The sequence below is a fragment of the Lissotriton vulgaris genome, chromosome 7 (genome assembly GCF_964263255.1).
Source record: "Lissotriton vulgaris chromosome 7, aLisVul1.2, whole genome shotgun sequence".
Classification (NCBI taxonomy): domain Eukaryota; kingdom Metazoa; phylum Chordata; class Amphibia; order Caudata; family Salamandridae; genus Lissotriton; species Lissotriton vulgaris.
The window spans coordinates 674,569,799-674,589,730 of record NC_141695.1 but is presented as its reverse complement, the minus strand read 5'-3'; the positions used below and the strand labels follow the sequence as shown (position 1 = coordinate 674,589,730).

At 53.4% G+C, this 19,932-nt stretch overlaps 1 protein-coding gene across 3 annotated transcripts in view; it reads left to right on the top strand.

The window, feature by feature from the left end:
• Positions 1-19,932, top strand: part of TRIM25 (tripartite motif containing 25) — a 461,778-nt gene that overhangs the window by 133,968 nt on the left and 307,878 nt on the right. The gene's annotated exons all lie outside the window — the stretch shown is intronic.

Sequence of the window (19,932 nt, the reverse complement as noted above, 5' to 3'; positions counted from 1 at the left end):
TCACTCGCTGTCTAGTAGAAGGAGAAGATGGAAGAATGAGGGAAGACGGAACAATAGTAGAAGAATCCAGAGTGGGAACAGAAGGAGCATTGAGAACAGGCGTAGGAGTAGCAAGCAAAGGGGGAGGCAAAGCGGGCGGCCCCTGAGGAGGCTGCGCCAAAGGAACAGTAGCCAACGGAAAAGGAGCTGGCTGTGGAGGAATTACTAATGGCGCAACAATCGGAGGTTGCACAACCACAACTGGCGGCGGTGGTGCCGTAGCACTCTGTGCATAAGGGGGTGATGAACTCAATAGATGCGACATTAAAGGATCTTTCGCAAGATCTTTCTTGTCTCCCTGCTCTTTAGGCGGCAAAACTGGGTAGCATCTGTCTACCGCTAACTTCTTCGCTCTAAGCATCTGTTCGCTTTCTTACTCTTCCTCATTATCCCTAAACGCAATAGCAGCTTGTACCATTGACATACCTCGTTCTCGTTTATTCTTTTTTGCTAATTTAATCTTTTTCTGTTTGGCTTCTTTGCGCCATATGCGGAAAGAGTCAAACATTGCCGGCCGGGCTTTCTTCTTGAACAATTTCACTTCAAGATTATCTAAAATCTCAGTTTCAAAACTACCGTAACGGGGCCACTGTAGGACACCGTCTTTCCTAGTATACTTTACCCAGATCTCATTATAACTAATAGGACCTACACCATGCTTCACGTATAATTCATATGTAGGAGTTCCAATTGGAGGAACCGGACACGAATCCTCTAACCGGGAATCCTTAGAACAACCACAACCAAATATCTTTCCAAGTCTGCTAAGACCAGGCATCTTGCTCACTAGTCTAGCTTCAAACAACAAGGGAAATCCCTTGACTTTGGGGCCTGCAGGTACCAAATCAAAGCGATCCACCAAAGGGATACCAAAAACAAACTAAGGACTAGGAGACGCTCCACTCATACTTAACTGAAATGTCGATGGCGTCACCAGAAGACCCGTCAATCGTCTCGCTCTACAAACGTCTAAGACTCCAAAACAGGGCGACAGTCAGGGCAGCAGTACTTCGTAGCCGCCGGAAAGCGGGAAACCTCGCAGCAAAGACTTTCGGACCACGGCGACATACAGGGGTCGATGAAGTGGTAGGCCTTCCTCCAGAATTTTCACACAAAGCTCCTCACGATCTTCAGGCTTGGACCGGTACCGCTGAAGTCGCCCCCCCCTGTTGGGCGCCAACTGAAGGACAGAGGTTTAGAACCCAGCGGCGTCAGGGAGCACGCCCGATGCCTTCGAGTTCCCCTGTCTTGGCAAACAGAGACACGGGATACTTCTTGATGACGTCAAAGACCAAAGTTTATTGGCTGCAACCAGGAACAGAGATCTACGAAGCACACACGGGTGGTTCGCTAGAGACTGCACAAATTCAATGAGCGGAGCATGGTCTTTTATGCCAAAAATCAAGCCTCAGGCAACATTTCAAATTTGCATCGAGTTCATACAAATGGACCAATGACAGTGTGACAATTTAGGTTTAAAGTATTTTATTGCAGTAAGAAAAGAAAAAGGACAACATTACAGACAAGTAACCACAGGTGCATCCCGCAAATAAGGGTGTACAATTCAACATATACATGAAGGCAGTTCTTGCAGTGCGATGGGCCATATGGCTAGCGCACCTGCGGGCGGGAACAAAACAAAAGGAAGGAGAAAGACAAAAAAAAACCCTCCCCCCAACCAACTACCCCCCCCCCCCCAACCCCCCAACTCCCTCCCCCACCCCCTGTACTGTGCTATCAACCTTCCGCCTTCACACTGTGGCAGCGTAGTATCCATCCCTCCTTCTAACTGACTACTCGGCCAGCTCAGACTGGCGGATCTGGCGGCGGCGTCAGCCGTAGCAATCTGAGATATCTAGGGCAAGTGATTTCCTTGAATTCCGACCTTAACAATGTGTGAATTGGTGCCCACAGCTCCTCAAAGGTGTCCACCTCCCCCGCCACCACCAGGGACATCTTTTCCATGCCTAGGACATGCCACAGTCTATGTAGCCAGCCAACAACAGTAGGAGGTGTGGTAGTGCGCCAATGAATGAGTATATTCTGTACTGCCGATCCCAGGGTGATCGCTATCTGCCTACCTTTCTTAGACCTTAGTGGATACATTAAACTATTTGGCAAGCCCAGTAGAACATAGGCGGGAAAGTGGGGTGATTCATTCTCAAAGCACTGGTCAATCTCATTCAGCACCTCCTCCCAGTAAGGAGTCAGCAGGGGACAGTCCCATAGTATATGAGTGAGTGTGCCAGTCTGACCGCAGTTGCGCCAGCAAGTCTTGGGTATTGAGTGGTTCATTTCATGTAGTTTCTCGGGGGTGCGATACCAATAAGTCGTAATTTTTGTGAAAGTCTCCGTGAGCCCAGTGTGGTAGGCAGAGTGCCGTGCCCGGTAGGAAATGTGGTCCCAATCAGTGTGGCTCAACGCTCGCCCCAGCTCCCGTTCCCACCGCTCTCTCCCGGGATTGTAGATGTGAAAGGGGGGAGGTTGCAACAACTTATAAAGGTCAGATATAAGCTTGGCGTCCGATGAGTGAGTTACCAGCCAACGCTCATATGCTGTGAGCTTCCGGTCCGCCGATGCTCGCACCTGCGGCTGTAGCGCCCAGTGGCGCGCCTGCATATATTGCATGCGCTCCGTCTCGGGTAGACCGTAGTCCCGTCGTAGATCCTGGAAGGAGACCGCACCCTCCGGGCCATACATATGAAATATGGCGGAGCAACGGGCCGCCCTCCAGAGTTCATAAGCTCCCGGCTCCATACCTGGGCCAAAGTCCGGGTTACCAACTATTGGCGTGAAAGGAGAGGGAAAAGTGTTAAGGTCATGCCTGGTGCACACAGAGTCCCACACTCGGAGCGAGACCCGCGTTAGGAAGGACGCATAAAGGTTGGGGGGGCGGTGGGCCCTCCGTAGGAAGGGCACTTCCTGCAGCGTCCTGCCCGCCACCGCCTGGTCCTGAAACAACCAATGTTTGTCCGATTCCCACCGGCTCTGCTCCACTAAGTAGCGCAGTTGAGCAGCTTGAAAATACTTGTGCAGGTCCGGTATACCAAGGCCACCAGACTCAGGCGCTAGCGTGGCTATGGTTCTCTTGAGCCTTGGCTTACGACCCTGCCACACAAAGCGTGTGATATCAGACTGAGTCCCTCCAAGCCATCCCTTGGGGGGTTGCAACGGGAGAGCCCGAAAGAGGTACAGGACTTGCGGCAGGAGGGTCATTTTTACCGCGGCCACTCTACCCAGCAACGACAACGTGCCCTTGTCCCAACGGGCCAGTTCCTCTTTGATCTTTTTACTTAAAGCCGTATAGTTGGCCTCGACCATAGCAGGAAGAGAGGGTGCTAGGAGAATCCCCAAATAGGGTACCTGATCCCTAGACCAGCTCAGCGGAAATAGCCTCTGTAAGTCAGCCCTGGTGGCGCCGGACAGCGAGATGTCAAGGGCCGCCGACTTCCCAAGGTTTACCCTGAAACCCGCTACAGTCGCAAAGGTTTCCAATTCAGCAATACAAGCAGGCAATGACCTCCTAGGGTCGTCGAGCGTCAGTATCACGTCGTCCGCGTAGAGACTAAGGGTGTGATGGAACTCCCCCATACGGATACCTGTGACGTTGGGATTCTGGCGAACTCTTTGTGCGAACGGCTCCATATAAAGAGCGAAAAGCAATGGCGACAGTGGGCACCCTTGTCTGGTGCCTCTCTCTATAGGAAGGCGCAGAGAGCTGCATCCGTTCACCCTCAGTACCGCGGATGGGAATCGGTAGCAATTGAATACCAGGTGCCTGAACTTCTCACCTATGCCAAATTTGCCCAATACCTTCTCCAAATAAGGCCAATGCACTCTATTGAACGCCTTCTCCGCGTCAATGGAAAGGAGCATGCGTTCCCCGGGTATCCGTGAGGCCTTCTCCAGTATATGGGTCACCCTTTTAGTGTTATCGACAGTCTGCCGGCCTGGTACAAACCCGGCCTGATCCGGGTCAACCATACCCGGGAGATGGAGTGCTAGACGTGCCGCTAGAATACTGGTGAAAATCTTCAGGTCCGTATTCAAAAGTGAAATCGGTCGGTAGGACCCGCATGCAGTCCGGTCCTTGCCCGGTTTAGGGATCACCGATACCGTAGCCTGGAGGAACTCCGGGGGGATAGCGCCCGGCTCATAGAAAGAGTTAAACAGGCGCGTCAAAAGTGGTGCGAGGTCCTGACAAAAGGTCTTATAAAAGAGAGGGATAAAACCGTCGGGCCCCGGGGCTCTCCCGTTTTTGAGTCGGGAGATAGCCGTGACCACCCCCTCAATCCGAATCTCCCACTCAAGATATTGGGCCTGGTCCGGTGTTAGGGACGGGAGCGACACCGACTCCAGATAGTCTGCCTCGGCTCGCGCTGAGGGGGGAACGCTGGCGTAGAGGTCAGCATAGTAACCACGGAAAACGTCTGCGATCTGTCCATCCTCCTTGACCGTCCCTCCAGTGGGGACCGCCAGTTCCCTCACCCGGTGCTGCTGGTGCTGCACACGGAGTTTGTGTGCCAGAAGCCTGCCACACCTGTCGCCGCCGGTGTAGTACTTATGTTTCAGGCGAAGTACTGCGTACTCGGCTCTGTCCATATCAAGCGCGGACAGGAGTTTCCTGGCGGCCTTAAGTTGCCTCCAGACACGAGGGGCTTCCGTCCGTTGATGCACCTGTTCTAGCTCCCGCACCTGGCGGGTAAGTTCCTCCTTCTTAATGCTGGCGATCTTTATTCTCCGCCGAGGAGATGGCAATAAACTCGCCACGGAGCACGGCCTTCAAGGCGGCCCATTGCGTCGCGCGGGTGGTGTCTTCGTTGTCATTAACACGTTTATATTCCCCTATGGACTCTCGGATCTGTTTCACCACCAATTGCTTGTGCAGCAGAGTGTCCCTGAGGCGCCAGACCCCTCTCGAGGGAGACACCGGAGGCAGTCGGAAAGTGCCCTCCACCGGGGCATGATCTGAGAGAGACAGGACCCCTATGTCGGCGCCCGAGGCCAGTTCGTACATTGGGCCCGTCACCAAGAGATGATCCAACCTTGCATAGGGTTTGTGGGCGTGGGAATAATAGGAATATGCGCGGGTCGCGGGGTGGAGGCGGCGCCACATGTCGTGCATATCAAGCTCCTCCAAACGGGTACGAACCGAGCCCGAGAGCTCTCCCGATTGTAGGCGCCTTTGCACCGACCTGTCCAGGGACGCATCAAAGACCACATTCAAGTCCCCCCCAATCACGATGTGTCTGTCAGGAGTGAACGTCACGTCTTCCAGTGCCCTGTGTAGAAACTTATCCTGGTGATCATTGGGGCTATATATGGAGCCTATAGTGAACACCAAACCCCCTGCCTTGATTCTATACGCCAAGAGCCTCCCCTTCTGTTCCGCTACCTTTTGCATGACCTCCCCCTTGAACCTCCTAGATATCATGAGCGCTACCCCTGCCGTCTTGGAAGCGCAGGAAGAGAAAAGCTGCATGGGGAACTTTGGGGTCCGCAGCCTGTGACAGTCTTTAGCTAGCAAATGGGTCTCCTGCAGAAGACAAATGTCTGCCTGAGAGTCCTCCAGGAGGGACAGTACAGCCCTTCGTTTTACTGGGTTATTCAGCCCCTTCACATTCAAGGTAACAATCTTAAGGGCCATCAGTGAGGGGACACCAGAAAACGCTCATCAAGGCGGGCAAGGCCCACCGGACGAAACTCAGAGGCAGCAGCGAGCGGCCCCAACACACAGTGAAAGCAAACTACCCCGTAGCACAGTACAGTCCCCGAACCCCCGAACCCCCAACTGTGTGAACCCCTCCTCCCTGGATCCCCACACTCCCCCCTCTTCCCCTGCCTCCCAGTGAACCCCCAAACTCCAAACTTGCCGTTCAACTCCCCTGCCCACCCCCCTCTCCCCAAACCAGTAAAAATACGTCATTGTCCCAGTCCGGTCCTCAGCGGACAAGGCCGTGGAAAGTCGTTCAAGTGGACGTCCAGCCACCACCACCAACACCCCCGCCACCCCCCACCCCCGGAACCCCCGCACCTGCGATGAAGATAGGCTACTGCAGACTCCCCCCGGAGCAAGTTCAGGCCGTGAAGGCCACATCGCCATTCGCCGTAGTCCTGGAGGCCTCCTGTATGGCGATAGACATTTCTGCCCGAATTGTAGGCGAGTCAGGCCTCGCGGGACGCAGTTTCCGCTCCCCCACCAGTTGCCAGCCATCTCGCGTGCTCCGTCTGTGACGAGGCGCCGGGGTGTCCGTGTCCGATGCAGTGATTCCCAGCACCCCGCATACATCTTGCAGGGACCGGAGCTGATGCAAAGTCCCATCCCAGCGAAAGATGAGGCGGAAGGGATGCCCCCACGAGTACTGCGTGCCATGTTCCCTCAAGAAGTCCGTAGCAATTTTAAAGGCCTTCCGTTTCTGCAGTGTTATTGCGGACAGGTCCTGGTAGAGAGGCACTGGGTGATCTCTAAAGCGGAAAGGCTGTTGCCGCCGTGCCTCACGGAGAATCCGCTCCTTCCAGGAGAAATCTGGTAAGAAGGCTAAAATGTCCGGAGGAGGCGCCGAGGTCCTGCGAGGCCGGCCAACCCTGTGCGCTCTGTCGATCCGAATTGGGAAGTCTTCGGACTCTCCCAGAATTTCCCGGAACAGGACTCCCAAGTAGGCGGCCGCGTCTTCACCCTCCTCGTTGGATGGAACTCCTCGGACCCTAATGTTGTTCCGTCTGGACCTGTTTTCAAGGTCTTCAGCATGGGCTTGTAGATCGATCTGTTGGTCCCTCAGCCTCAGGACCTCCTGTTGCAGGTGGGTGATTTCCTCATCCCTGGAGTGGCCAGCCGCCTCCACTGTGTTCACTCGCTCTCCCAGGGAGTCCACCTCTCTCCGGACCTCCCGTACCTCCCGTACCTCCCCGGCCACCTCTTGCTTCAAGGCCTGAAAGTCCTCCCTCAAGGAGCTGAACAGGGACTCCAGGAACGATCTAGTCACCGGGGGTTCCCCGCCTTCAGCGCCCCGTGAACTAGTCGAGGGGCTCGGAGCGGGTTGGCTCCTGTCTTGCCTCGGGGCGCCTCGTCCCAGCATGTCCGGCAAAGTCCGCTCGCCCTTCTTCTGCCCCCTGGCATTCGACATCGCGGAGGGGTGGGGAGCACGAAAGCCCGCGTGCCGTGGTGAGGAGGCGCTACAGGCCGGGGCAGCAGTCCAGCCGTGTGTGGCAGTCCACACTGCTCGTGCCGACGAGGGATCACTCCCAGTGAGGTGCCCCCGCACGCCTTGGATGAGGGTCGATGCAGCCGCTCCGCTCCCGTCTAAAATGGCCGTCCGTTCCGGCCCGGGGAACCAGCCCCGGAGTGGCGTAGTCTCAACTCCCATACTATGTGTTGCGCCGCCCAGAGCGGAGGTCAGGGCCTACGGTACATCGATGGCCCCACCGAACAGTCCCTCCAGCAATCGCCCCCGAACCAACATCCGATGATTCGGGCTAGGCCTGTTTTCGGGGATCGCAGCAGTCCTTCCCCACTGGCACACAGCCAGTTATCCCTAAACGCAATAGCAGCTTGTACCATTGACATACCTCGTTCTCGTTTATTCTTTTTTGCTAATTTAATCTTTTTCTGTTTGGCTTCTTTGCGCCATATGCGGAAAGAGTCAAACATTGCCGGCCGGGCTTTCTTCTTGAACAATTTCACTTCAAGATTATCTAAAATCTCAGTTTCAAAACTACCGTAACGGGGCCACTGTAGGACACCGTCTTTCCTAGTATACTTTACCCAGATCTCATTATAACTAATAGGACCTACACCATGCTTCACGTATAATTCATATGTAGGAGTTCCAATTGGAGGAACCGGACACGAATCCTCTAACCGGGAATCCTTAGAACAACCACAACCAAATATCTTTCCAAGTCTGCTAAGACCAGGCATCTTGCTCACTAGTCTAGCTTCAAACAACAAGGGAAATCCCTTGACTTTGGGGCCTGCAGGTACCAAATCAAAGCGATCCACCAAAGGGATACCAAAAACAAACTAAGGACTAGGAGACGCTCCACTCATACTTAACTGAAATGTCGATGGCGTCACCAGAAGACCCGTCAATCGTCTCGCTCTACAAACGTCTAAGACTCCAAAACAGGGCGACAGTCAGGGCAGCAGTACTTCGTAGCCGCCGGAAAGCGGGAAACCTCGCAGCAAAGACTTTCGGACCACGGCGACATACAGGGGTCGATGAAGTGGTAGGCCTTCCTCCAGAATTTTCACACAAAGCTCCTCACGATCTTCAGGCTTGAACCGGTACCGCTGAAGTCGCCCCCCCCTGTTGGGCGCCAACTGAAGGACAGAGTTTTAGAACCCAGCGGCGTCAGGGAGCACGCCCGATGCCTTCGAGTTCCCCTGTCTTGGCAAACAGAGACACGGGATACTTCTTGATGACGTCAAAGACCAAAGTTTATTGGCTGCAACCAGGAACAGAGATCTACGAAGCACACACGGGTGGTTCGCTAGAGACTGCACAAATTCAATGAGCGGAGCATGGTCTTTTATGCCAAAAATCAAGCCTCAGGCAACATTTCAAATTTGCATCGAGTTCATACAAATGGACCAATGACAGTGTGACAATTTAGGTTTAAAGTATTTTATTGCAGTAAGAAAAGAAAAAGGACAACATTACAGACAAGTAACCACAGGTGCATCCCGCAAATAAGGGTGTACAATTCAACATATACATGAAGGCAGTTCTTGCAGTGCGATGGGCCGTATGGCTAGCGCACCTGCGGGCGGGAACAAAACAAAAGGAAGGAGAAAGACAAAAAAAAACCCTCCCCCAACCAACTACCCCCCCCCCCCCCAACCCCCCAACTCCCTCCCCCACCCCCTGTACTGTGCTATCAACCTTCCGCCTTCACACTGTGGCAGCGTAGTATCCATCCCTCCTTCTAACTGACTACTCGGCCAGCTCAGACTGGCGGATCTGGCGGCGGCGTCAGCCGTAGCAATCTGAGATATCTAGGGCAAGTGATTTCCTTGAATTCCGACCTTAACAATGTGTGAATTGGTGCCCACAGCTCCTCAAAGGTGTCCACCTCCCCCGCCACCACCAGGGACATCTTTTCCATGCCTAGGACATGCCACAGTCTATGTAGCCAGCCAACAACAGTAGGAGGTGTGGTAGTGCGCCAATGAATGAGTATATTCTGTACTGCCGATCCCAGGGCGATCGCTATCTGCCTACCTTTCTTAGACCTTAGTGGATACATTAAACTATTTGGCAAGCCCAGTAGAACATAGGCGGGAAAGTGGGGTGATTCATTCTCAAAGCACTGGTCAATCTCATTCAGCACCTCCTCCCAGTAAGGAGTCAGCAGGGGACAGTCCCATAGTATATGAGTGAGTGTGCCAGTCTGACCGCAGTTGCGCCAGCAAGTCTTGGGTATTGAGTGGTTCATTTCATGTAGTTTCTCGGGGTGCGATACCAATAAGTCGTAATTTTTGTGAAAGTCTCCGTGAGCCCAGTGTGGTAGGCAGAGTGCCGTGCCCGGTAGGAAATGTGGTCCCAATCAGTGTGGCTCAACGCTCGCCCCAGCTCCCGTTCCCACCGCTCTCTCCCGGGATTGTAGATGTGAAAGGGGGGAGGTTGCAACAACTTATAAAGGTCAGATATAAGCTTGGCGTCCGATGAGCGAGTTACCAGCCAACGCTCATATGCTGTGAGCTTCCGGTCCGCCGATGCTCGCACCTGCGGCTGTAGCGCCCAGTGGCGCGCCTGCATATATCGCATGCGCTCCGTCTCGGGTAGACCGTAGTCCCGTCGTAGATCCTGGAAGGAGACCGCACCCTCCGGGCCATACATATGAAATATGGCGGAGCAACGGGCCGCCCTCCAGAGTTCATAAGCTCCCGGCTCCATACCTGGGCCAAAGTCCGGGTTACCAACTATTGGCGTGAAAGGAGAGGGAAAAGTGTTAAGGTCATGCCTGGTGCACACAGAGTCCCACACTCGGAGCGAGACCCGCGTTAGGAAGGACGCATAAAGGTTGGGGGGGCGGTGGGCCCTCCGTAGGAAGGGCACTTCCTGCAGCGTCCTGCCCGCCACCGCCTGGTCCTGAAACAACCAATGTTTGTCCGATTCCCACCGGCTCTGCTCCACTAAGTAGCGCAGTTGAGCAGCTTGAAAATACTTGTGCAGGTCCGGTATACCAAGGCCACCAGACTCAGGCGCTAGCGTGGCTATGGTTCTCTTGAGCCTTGGCTTACGACCCTGCCACACAAAGCGTGTGATATCAGACTGAGTCCCTCCAAGCCATCCCTTGGGGGGTTGCAACGGGAGAGCCCGAAAGAGGTACAGGACTTGCGGCAGGAGGGTCATTTTTACCGCGGCCACTCTACCCAGCAACGACAACGTGCCCTTGTCCCAACGGGCCAGTTCCTCTTTGATCTTTTTACTTAAAGCCGTATAGTTGGCCTCGACCATAGCAGGAAGAGAGGGTGCTAGGAGAATCCCCAAATAGGGTACCTGATCCCTAGACCAGCTCAGCGGAAATAGCCTCTGTAAGTCAGCCCTGGTGGCGCCGGACAGCGAGATGTCAAGGGCCGCCGACTTCCCAAGGTTTACCCTGAAACCCGCTACAGTCGCAAAGGTTTCCAATTCAGCAATACAAGCAGGCAATGACCTCCTAGGGTCGTCGAGCGTCAGTATCACGTCGTCCGCGTAGAGACTAAGGGTGTGATGGAACTCCCCCATACGGATACCTGTGACGTTGGGATTCTGGCGAACTCTTTGTGCGAACGGCTCCATATAAAGAGCGAAAAGCAATGGCGACAGTGGGCACCCTTGTCTGGTGCCTCTCTCTATAGGAAGGCGCAGAGAGCTGCATCCGTTCACCCTCAGTACCGCGGATGGGAATCGGTAGCAATTGAATACCAGGTGCCTGAACTTCTCACCTATGCCAAATTTGCCCAATACCTTCTCCAAATAAGGCCAATGCACTCTATTGAACGCCTTCTCCGCGTCAATGGAAAGGAGCATGCGTTCCCCGGGTATCCGTGAGGCCTTCTCCAGTATATGGGTCACCCTTTTAGTGTTATCGACAGTCTGCCGGCCTGGTACAAACCCGGCCTGATCCGGGTCAACCATACCCGGGAGATGGAGTGCTAGACGTGCCGCTAGAATACTGGTGAAAATCTTCAGGTCCGTATTCAAAAGTGAAATCGGTCGGTAGGACCCGCATGCAGTCCGGTCCTTGCCCGGTTTAGGGATCACCGATACCGTAGCCTGGAGGAACTCCGGGGGGATAGCGCCCGGCTCATAGAAAGAGTTAAACAGGCGCGTCAAAAGTGGTGCGAGGTCCTGACAAAAGGTCTTATAAAAGAGAGGGATAAAACCGTCGGGCCCCGGGGCTCTCCCGTTTTTGAGTCGGGAGATAGCCGTGACCACCCCCTCAATCCGAATCTCCCACTCAAGATATTGGGCCTGGTCCGGTGTTAGGGACGGGAGCGACACCGACTCCAGATAGTCTGCCTCGGCTCGCGCTGAGGGGGGAACGCTGGCGTAGAGGTCAGCATAGTAACCACGGAAAACGTCTGCGATCTGTCCATCCTCCTTGACCGTCCCTCCAGTGGGGACCGCCAGTTCCCTCACCTGGTGCTGCTGGTGCTGCACACGGAGTTTGTGTGCCAGAAGCCTGCCACACCTGTCGCCGCCGGTGTAGTACTTATGTTTCAGGCGAAGTACTGCGTACTCGGCTCTGTCCATATCAAGCGCGGACAGGAGTTTCCTGGCGGCCTTAAGTTGCCTCCAGACACGAGGGGCTTCCGTCCGTTGATGCACCTGTTCTAGCTCCCGCACCTGGCGGGTAAGTTCCTCCTTCTTAATGCTGGCGATCTTTATTCTCCGCCGAGGAGATGGCAATAAACTCGCCACGGAGCACGGCCTTCAAGGCGGCCCATTGCGTCGCGCGGGTGGTGTCGTCGTTGTCATTAACGCGTTTATATTCCCCTATGGACTCTCGGATCTGTTTCACCACCGATTGCTTGTGCAGCAGAGTGTCCCTGAGGCGCCAGACCCCTCTCGAGGGAGACACCGGAGGCAGTCGGAAAGTGCCCTCCACCGGGGCATGATCTGAGAGAGACAGGACCCCTATGTCGGCGCCCGAGGCCAGTTCGTACATTGGGCCCGTCACCAAGAGATGATCCAACCTTGCATAGGATTTGTGGGCGTGGGAATAATAGGAATATGCGCGGGTCGCGGGGTGGAGGCGGCGCCACATGTCGTGCATATCAAGCTCCTCCAAACGGGTACGAACCGAGCCCGAGAGCTCTCCCGATTGTAGGCGCCTTTGCACCGACCTGTCCAGGGACGCATCAAAGACCACATTCAAGTCCCCCCCAATCACGATGTGTCTGTCAGGAGTGAACGTCACGTCTTCCAGTGCCCTGTGTAGAAACTTATCCTGGTGATCATTGGGGCTATATATGGAGCCTATAGTGAACACCAAACCCCCTGCCTTGATTCTATACGCCAAGAGCCTCCCCTTCTGTTCCGCTACCTTTTGCATGACCTCCCCCTTGAACCTCCTAGATATCATGAGCGCTACCCCTGCCGTCTTGGAAGCGCAGGAAGAGAAAAGCTGCATGGGGAACTTTGGGGTCCGCAGCCTGTGACAGTCTTTAGCTAGCAAATGGGTCTCCTGCAGAAGACAAATGTCTGCCTGAGAGTCCTCCAGGAGGGACAGTACAGCCCTTCGTTTTACTGGGTTATTCAGCCCCTTCACATTCAAGGTAACAATCTTAAGGGCCATCAGTGAGGGGACACCAGAAAACGCTCATCAAGGCGGGCAAGGCCCACCGGACGAAACTCAGAGGCAGCAGCGAGCGGCCCCAACACACAGTGAAAGCAAACTACCCCGTAGCACAGTACAGTCCCCGAACCCCCGAACCCCCAACTGTGTGAACCCCTCCTCCCTGGATCCCCACACTCCCCCCTCTTCCCCTGCCTCCCAGTGAACCCCCAAACTCCAAACTTGCCGTTCAACTCCCCTGCCCACCCCCCTCTCCCCAAACCAGTCAAAATACGTCATTGTCCCAGTCCGGTCCTCAGCGGACAAGGCCGTGGAAAGTCGTTCAAGTGGACGTCCAGCCACCACCACCAACACCCCCGCCACCCCCCACCCCCAGAACCCCCGCACCTGCGATGAAGATAGGCTACTGCAGACTCCCCCCGGAGCAAGTTCAGGCCGTGAAGGCCACATCGCCATTCGCCGTAGTCCTGGAGGCCTCCTGTATGGCGATAGACATTTCTGCCCGAATTGTAGGCGAGTCAGGCCTCGCGGGACGCAGTTTCCGCTCCCCCACCAGTTGCCAGCCATCTCGCGTGCTCCGTCTGTGACGAGGCGCCGGGGTGTCCGTGTCCGATGCAGTGATTCCCAGCACCCCGCATACATCTTGCAGGGACCGGAGCTGATGCAAAGTCCCATCCCAGCGAAAGATGAGGCGGAAGGGATGCCCCCACGAGTACTGCGTGCCATGTTCCCTCAAGAAGTCCGTAGCAATTTTAAAGGCCTTCCGTTTCTGCAGTGTTATTGCGGACAGGTCCTGGTAGAGAGGCACTGGGTGATCTCTAAAGCGGAAAGGCTGTTGCCGCCGTGCCTCACGGAGAATCCGCTCCTTCCAGGAGAAATCTGGTAAGAAGGCTAAAATGTCCGGAGGAGGCGCCGAGGTCCTGCGAGGCCGGCCAACCCTGTGCGCTCTGTCGATCCGAATTGGGAAGTCTTCGGACTCTCCCAGAATTTCCCGGAACAGGACTCCCAAGTAGGCGGCCGCGTCTTCACCCTCCTCGTTGGATGGAACTCCTCGGACCCTAATGTTGTTCCGTCTGGACCTGTTTTCAAGGTCTTCAGCATGGGCTTGTAGATCGATCTGTTGGTCCCTCAGCCTCAGGACCTCCTGTTGCAGGTGGGTGATTTCCTCATCCCTGGAGTGGCCAGCCGCCTCCACTGTGTTCACTCGCTCTCCCAGGGAGTCCACCTCTCTCCGGACCTCCCGTACCTCCCGTACCTCCCCGGCCACCTCTTGCTTCAAGGCCTGAAAGTCCTCCCTCAAGGAGCTGAACAGGGACTCCAGGAACGATCTAGTCACCGGGGGTTCCCCGCCTTCAGCGCCCCGTGAACTAGTCGAGGGGCTCGAAGCGGGTTGGCTCCTGTCTTGCCTCGGGGCGCCTCGTCCCAGCATGTCCGGCAAAGTCCGCTCGCCCTTCTTCTGCCCCCTGGCATTCGACATCGCGGAGGGGTGGGGAGCACGAAAGCCCGCGTGCCGTGGTGAGGAGGCGCTACAGGCCGGGGCAGCAGTCCAGCCGTGTGTGGCAGTCCACACTGCTCGTGCCGACGAGGGATCACTCCCAGTGAGGTGCCCCCGCACGCCTTGGATGAGGGTCGATGCAGCCGCTCCGCTCCCGTCTAAAATGGCCGTCCGTTCCGGCCCGGGGAACCAGCCCCGGAGTGGCGTAGTCTCAACTCCCAGACTATGTGTTGCGCCGCCCAGAGCGGAGGTCAGGGCCTACGGTACATCGAGGGCCCCACCGAACAGTCCCTCCAGCAATCGCCCCCGAACCAACATCCGATGATTCGGGCTAGGCCCGTTTTCGGGGATCGCAGCAGTCCTTCCCCACTGGCACACAGCCGGGGGCTAGTCTTGCAGAGTGTGCGGCAGTCGAAGCCGGAGGTCGCAGAGGCGACCGTGGGTGCCGGAGGGCCTGGCAGCGCCCAGCAGCGGTCAGAGGAGGGGCCCCGGGCCGGGCCACGTGGTGCAGGCCCCGCGGCCTACCTGATCCCTGGGCTTGCATAGCTACTTCCTGTCGGCTCCGCCTCCGCTCCCACCGCCAATGCAGCTCCGCCCCGCCGAGAAAGATCATCCCAGATCGTAAAAGGGGGCGGTCGCGGTGTCGATTCGCTCGCAATCTGTTGGTCCACTCCGTGCTACAGGCTCCCCTCGTAGGGTTACCAAGGCCTCGTGATCGAGGGGTCCTCGGGTCTCCCGGCGAGTCCTCCAGCGGCCCCCGCCTCGGCTGGTTCTCAAGCGGCTCCGCCGCCGCAGCAAGGTTACTGCGGACTGTTCCACGCCACCACGGGGAGTACTGGGTGCGTTTTCCGCTCTATCCGGGGGAGATCAGCGGTGTAGAAAGGTGCAGGTTTTCCAGTGGCTCGGGAGCTCACGGCAAGAGCGTCCTCTGAGCCCACCATCTTGGCCACGCCCCCAGTGTGACAATTTAACCCTTTCGCTGCTGATGACGAGCTCAGCTCGTCATCACCCACGGGTGTCGTGTGCTGATGACGAGCTGAGCTCGTCATGAAGAGTGGGAATCAGAGTAATTCAGCACAGCGCAAAAATCCCCGCAGCAGCCATGTGGTTAAAAGTAGCGTATGACGACAATCCAAGTTTCTGTTGTCCAGCCCACCAGAAATGACCGAGCACTTTCCAGATTTCTTGTCGGATCAGGCCGGACAAACCCATCATAAACCCTCAACCCAAATCAGTGATTATGTCGTAAAAGAAAGAGCAGAAACAGATTGGAAGTGAGATAGAAAGGTGGGAGCAGTGTAACATAAACTCGGGCGTGTCCTACTCTTTGATCTTTATCTGACCAGCTGTTTAACAAGGAACTGACTCAGCGAGGTCAGCCTCGGGCAAGGAGTCAGTTCGGCCAGGTCATTCAGAAGTCAGCTAAGGCATACGTGTCTCAAGGACTCATTCGGCCACAGTCATCGGGCCTATGTGAGGGCTACCATACAAAATGGCTGCCGTACACAAAATGGAACCCGAAGTTCCAAACGAAATCCTTGAATACGGAGTGTTCTCATTGATCGATTCATGCGAAAACACTCAGACACACTACACTCGTCATTTGCGGTCTGCTGACACTAAAATCGTCTATTTCAGACAACCTTTATTGAACAGGTTCGGAACCACCGAACCAGACCCAAAAACTCACGGAACCACATAATAAATTACTTACTTACTAACTAGACAGGCATCGTAGGAGTACGCACTATCTTTTATAAATGCATTTTATATTCATGTATCTGTTCGTGACTATTGCGAAATGGTAGACCTGTACTATCCCTTTTTATTCACTGTACTGCTGATCTTTCCCTGCTACTGTGTATCAGTTGTAGCAGTGCATATATTTTACATGAGAAGAACAACGGTACAATAAATTCTTATTGTAAACATGCCCAACTGTTTCTTTGTGTATCACTCTGAGAGAAAACGAGCAAGCACAAGTGACTAGTGAAAATCAGTATATTGTTTCCACGAGGAATTGAGGTTTGTTGTGTTCTCAGTTTGCCAAAAATGAATCTCTCTGACAAAAAGATATTCTAGTGGCACTGTGAGCTAGCTAATGCAAAAATAGGCTAACATACTCGGCGGGGTGTACAGAGTCAGTCTGCCACCAGACCCACAGTATATGGTATCCAAAAATAGCCCAGGTCCTGCATGCAGGGTACTATGGGAACTACACTGCACTAGCTGTTCATCTAACGATAAAAGCATTCCTTCCTCACCTCATAGGCAAAGCAGTCCTTATCAAAACAGACAACTTGACAACCATGTATTATCTGCAAAAACAGGGGTGGGGCAGAGCTTCGCAACTGTTTTATTAGCAAAGTACATACCAGGAGTGGACAACAAATTGGCAGAACTCAGCAGGACATGCCAACAAGTCCACAAGTGGAAACATACAAGTCCTACAAGTCTACCTATTCTTCCAACAATGGGGACTACCAGACATATACCTATTTTTAACACCACAAAACGCAAAATGCCTAAATTTCGGCTCCAGGTTCCAACACCCACAGTTCAAGGGCAATGCACTATGGATCAGTTGGTCAGGGATATTTGCTTACACCCCTCCCCTGGTTCCATTTGTAATTTGCTAACTGAGTCAGACATCCCTCATCCTAGTTGCTCCCACATGGTTCACAACACTACTAGAGTTATCAGTAGTCCCATATCAAGTACTATCCAACAGACAAGACTCCTCACTCAGGACCAAGGATCAGTAAGACACCAAAACCCCAGAACTTTCAATCTTTTAAGTTGGCTCCTGAGGTCTTGGAAATTTGAATATCTAAATTCATCATAAGAATGTATGGATATCCTAAAAGAAGTAAGGAGACCCACAACGCGGGCATGCTTTACTGAAACGTGGAAATGCTTTGTTAATCATTGTGACTCAACGGATATTGATTCACTAGATGCATCACCTCAAATCATTCTTTGCTACCTGCTTCACTTACAAACTACAGGGTTAGCTTTCATTGCTTTAAAAATACATCTTGCAGCCCTAACTTCATACCTTCAAAATAGAGAACAAACTTCTATATTCAGAATTCCCATAATTAGGGCTTTTCTACAAGGTCTCAAGAGAGTGATTCCACCCAGAGCACCTCCCACACCAGTGTGGAATCTTAAAATGTGCTAACAAGGTTAATGGGTCCACCATTTAAAACAATGCACACATGTCCACTGCAGTTTCTATCATGGTAACCTGCTTTTCTCATTGTAATCTCTTCATTCAGAAGAGAAGGAGAGAGGTTCATGTATTCACTCTAGAGTAACCATTTTTCCAAATACCCAAAGACAAAGTGGTTTTAATAACTAATCCTAAATTCCTACCAAAAGTGGTTTCAGTTTCACACAGCTCTGTCCTTTGAATTGCCTGTATTTTATCCTCAACCAAACTCCGTAGCATAAAGAGCATTACACACATTAGATGTTAAAAGAGCATTCCTTTGCACCTACTGCTGCTACACGTGCAACACCACAGCCACCATGCCTATACCAACCACACACAGCACCCACCCACCAACAAACACACACCCCAAGACAACTTTCATCCTTTCAAGAACATTTCATTTCCCCACCACAGCTTGAGGGGGGCATGAGTCAAACACCTTTTGTTCTTGGGCAGGAGGCTCAACATTACAAAGGTTGAAGAACCCCTGAGCTAGAGAGATGATTCCATGAGTTCCGTAATTAGTACGGCCTCCTCCATTTAATGACATGGACCTTACCCCAAGGCTTAAAGGCTTATTGTCTCCTTGTAGGACAGAAGATAAAATGAGGTAAATACAGGCACCCTTTTGGCATGGGATGAGTCAGGGATCAATCATGCTCACGTTTGGTAGGTTAAAAAAGTGAAAAAGCTTGTGCGCCTTACTAGAAAATGCAATTTGTGATGAGACCTATGTGCAGAGATGTAGCATTGCAATCTATCAATTTGCAAACAGTATCAAAATGACCTGCTTAGGTACTAATAATCAGCTGGCTCACTAATTGCGGCCCTTTGTGACTGGCCTGCAATTGAGATTAGCGGCCTGAATAGAACAGCAGAATTCTGTATCTGCGTTTGCATTCCCAAGGGGGAAACCGTTTTGTTTTTTAAACAGCCCATGTCCCATAAAGGAACCAGCACTGCTATATAAAATTATGTTTTTTTTATTTGCTAAGACATAGTTGGAAGCAAGCAGTGGTGTCCTAGCCCACTATATTTTCTTTACTGGCCTGCAACCCAGGTCTCTACCCTCAATTCACCAGGTGGTGCCCTAAAAGGGCCAGTGTAATGTATGGGAGTTTGTACAGAACAGACACCATGAGAATATTGTTAGGTCATCATAGAATGTTCTCTGTAGTGGCTGGGTACCAGATGGAAGGGAGAGAGCTTGACAGTAGTTGGATTGGCTGGATGAGACCTTTCATGTAGAGAATAAACTACTCTTATCTCCACATCATCACTCCTGTAATCTCTACCAATGCACCTTGTTACAATGGCGACCTGTGTGAATAAGTTTAGCTATCACAACGAGCTGTCCTGCTACCAGTCATGTGTATACATCTGGCAGAGCTGGGCTATTAGTCTGTTTGACCTGCGCATATTTTCAAACGACTAACTTCTCTGTGTAAATGCAACTCTTCACCTTGTGAAGGATTGTACTGTTTCAAGTGAAAGCACTAGCCTGTCAGCTGCATAAAGTTTTTGGTGTTTCAGAAAAGTAGTATCGATACCTACAGACCTCGAGACATTGCACGGGTAAGAACCAGAGGGTCCTTCGAGAACCAGTGACCAGGGGCGGCTCATGGCGGCCCTGGGCAGGGAGCGTAGGTAGGGGGCCCCGGAAGAGGGGGTCCGGGCGGTGTGGAGCACGGAGGCCAGTGAAAAAGGAGTGGGGTTCAGGGTGTTTGGAAGTGGAACAGAGTCGGGGGGCCGCCAAATCCCAGCCAGGGGCCGCCACACAAATACGTATTCATCCTCAGAGGATTATTATATTAAGGATATATATTGGCGTGGTGGCCCCTGGGGTTTGGTGGCCCTGTGCAGGTGCACAGCTTGCACATGCCTAAGGCCGCCCCTGCAGTGACCACTCATTAGTTAGTGCGCGTGACTCAAAGCAGCTGACTGAACACAGTGAGGTTAGCGTTGCGGAGAGCATGGTGGCCCGCAATAAAGCTGCGAGGGTCAGTGGAAGGCATTGCGCTACTGAGGCTCACGTTACTGAGAAGACTGCAGTCCGTAGTGCAGCTGTGAGACTCAGTGGAAGGCTTTGCGGCTCACGATAAAACTGTGTGTTGAGAGCAGAGGCGCATCTAGAGCCAAATTTCGGGGGGGGGGCTAAGAAAAAATTTCGGGGGGGCTGAACCTTTAATCAGTAGGCAGAGTGGAGCTGCAGGGGCTCTTAAAAGGGGTGAAACAACTGCAAGGCCTAATTAACATTCAAATGGTCTTTTAAAGACCTGTAAAACGTTCGGGTGCGGCTCTGTGTGTGCTCGGGATCTGTCTCATCCCGGGCTGCATCACACGACGGGGGGAGGCTGAAGCCCGGTGAGTCCACGAAATTGGAACTATGTTGAGG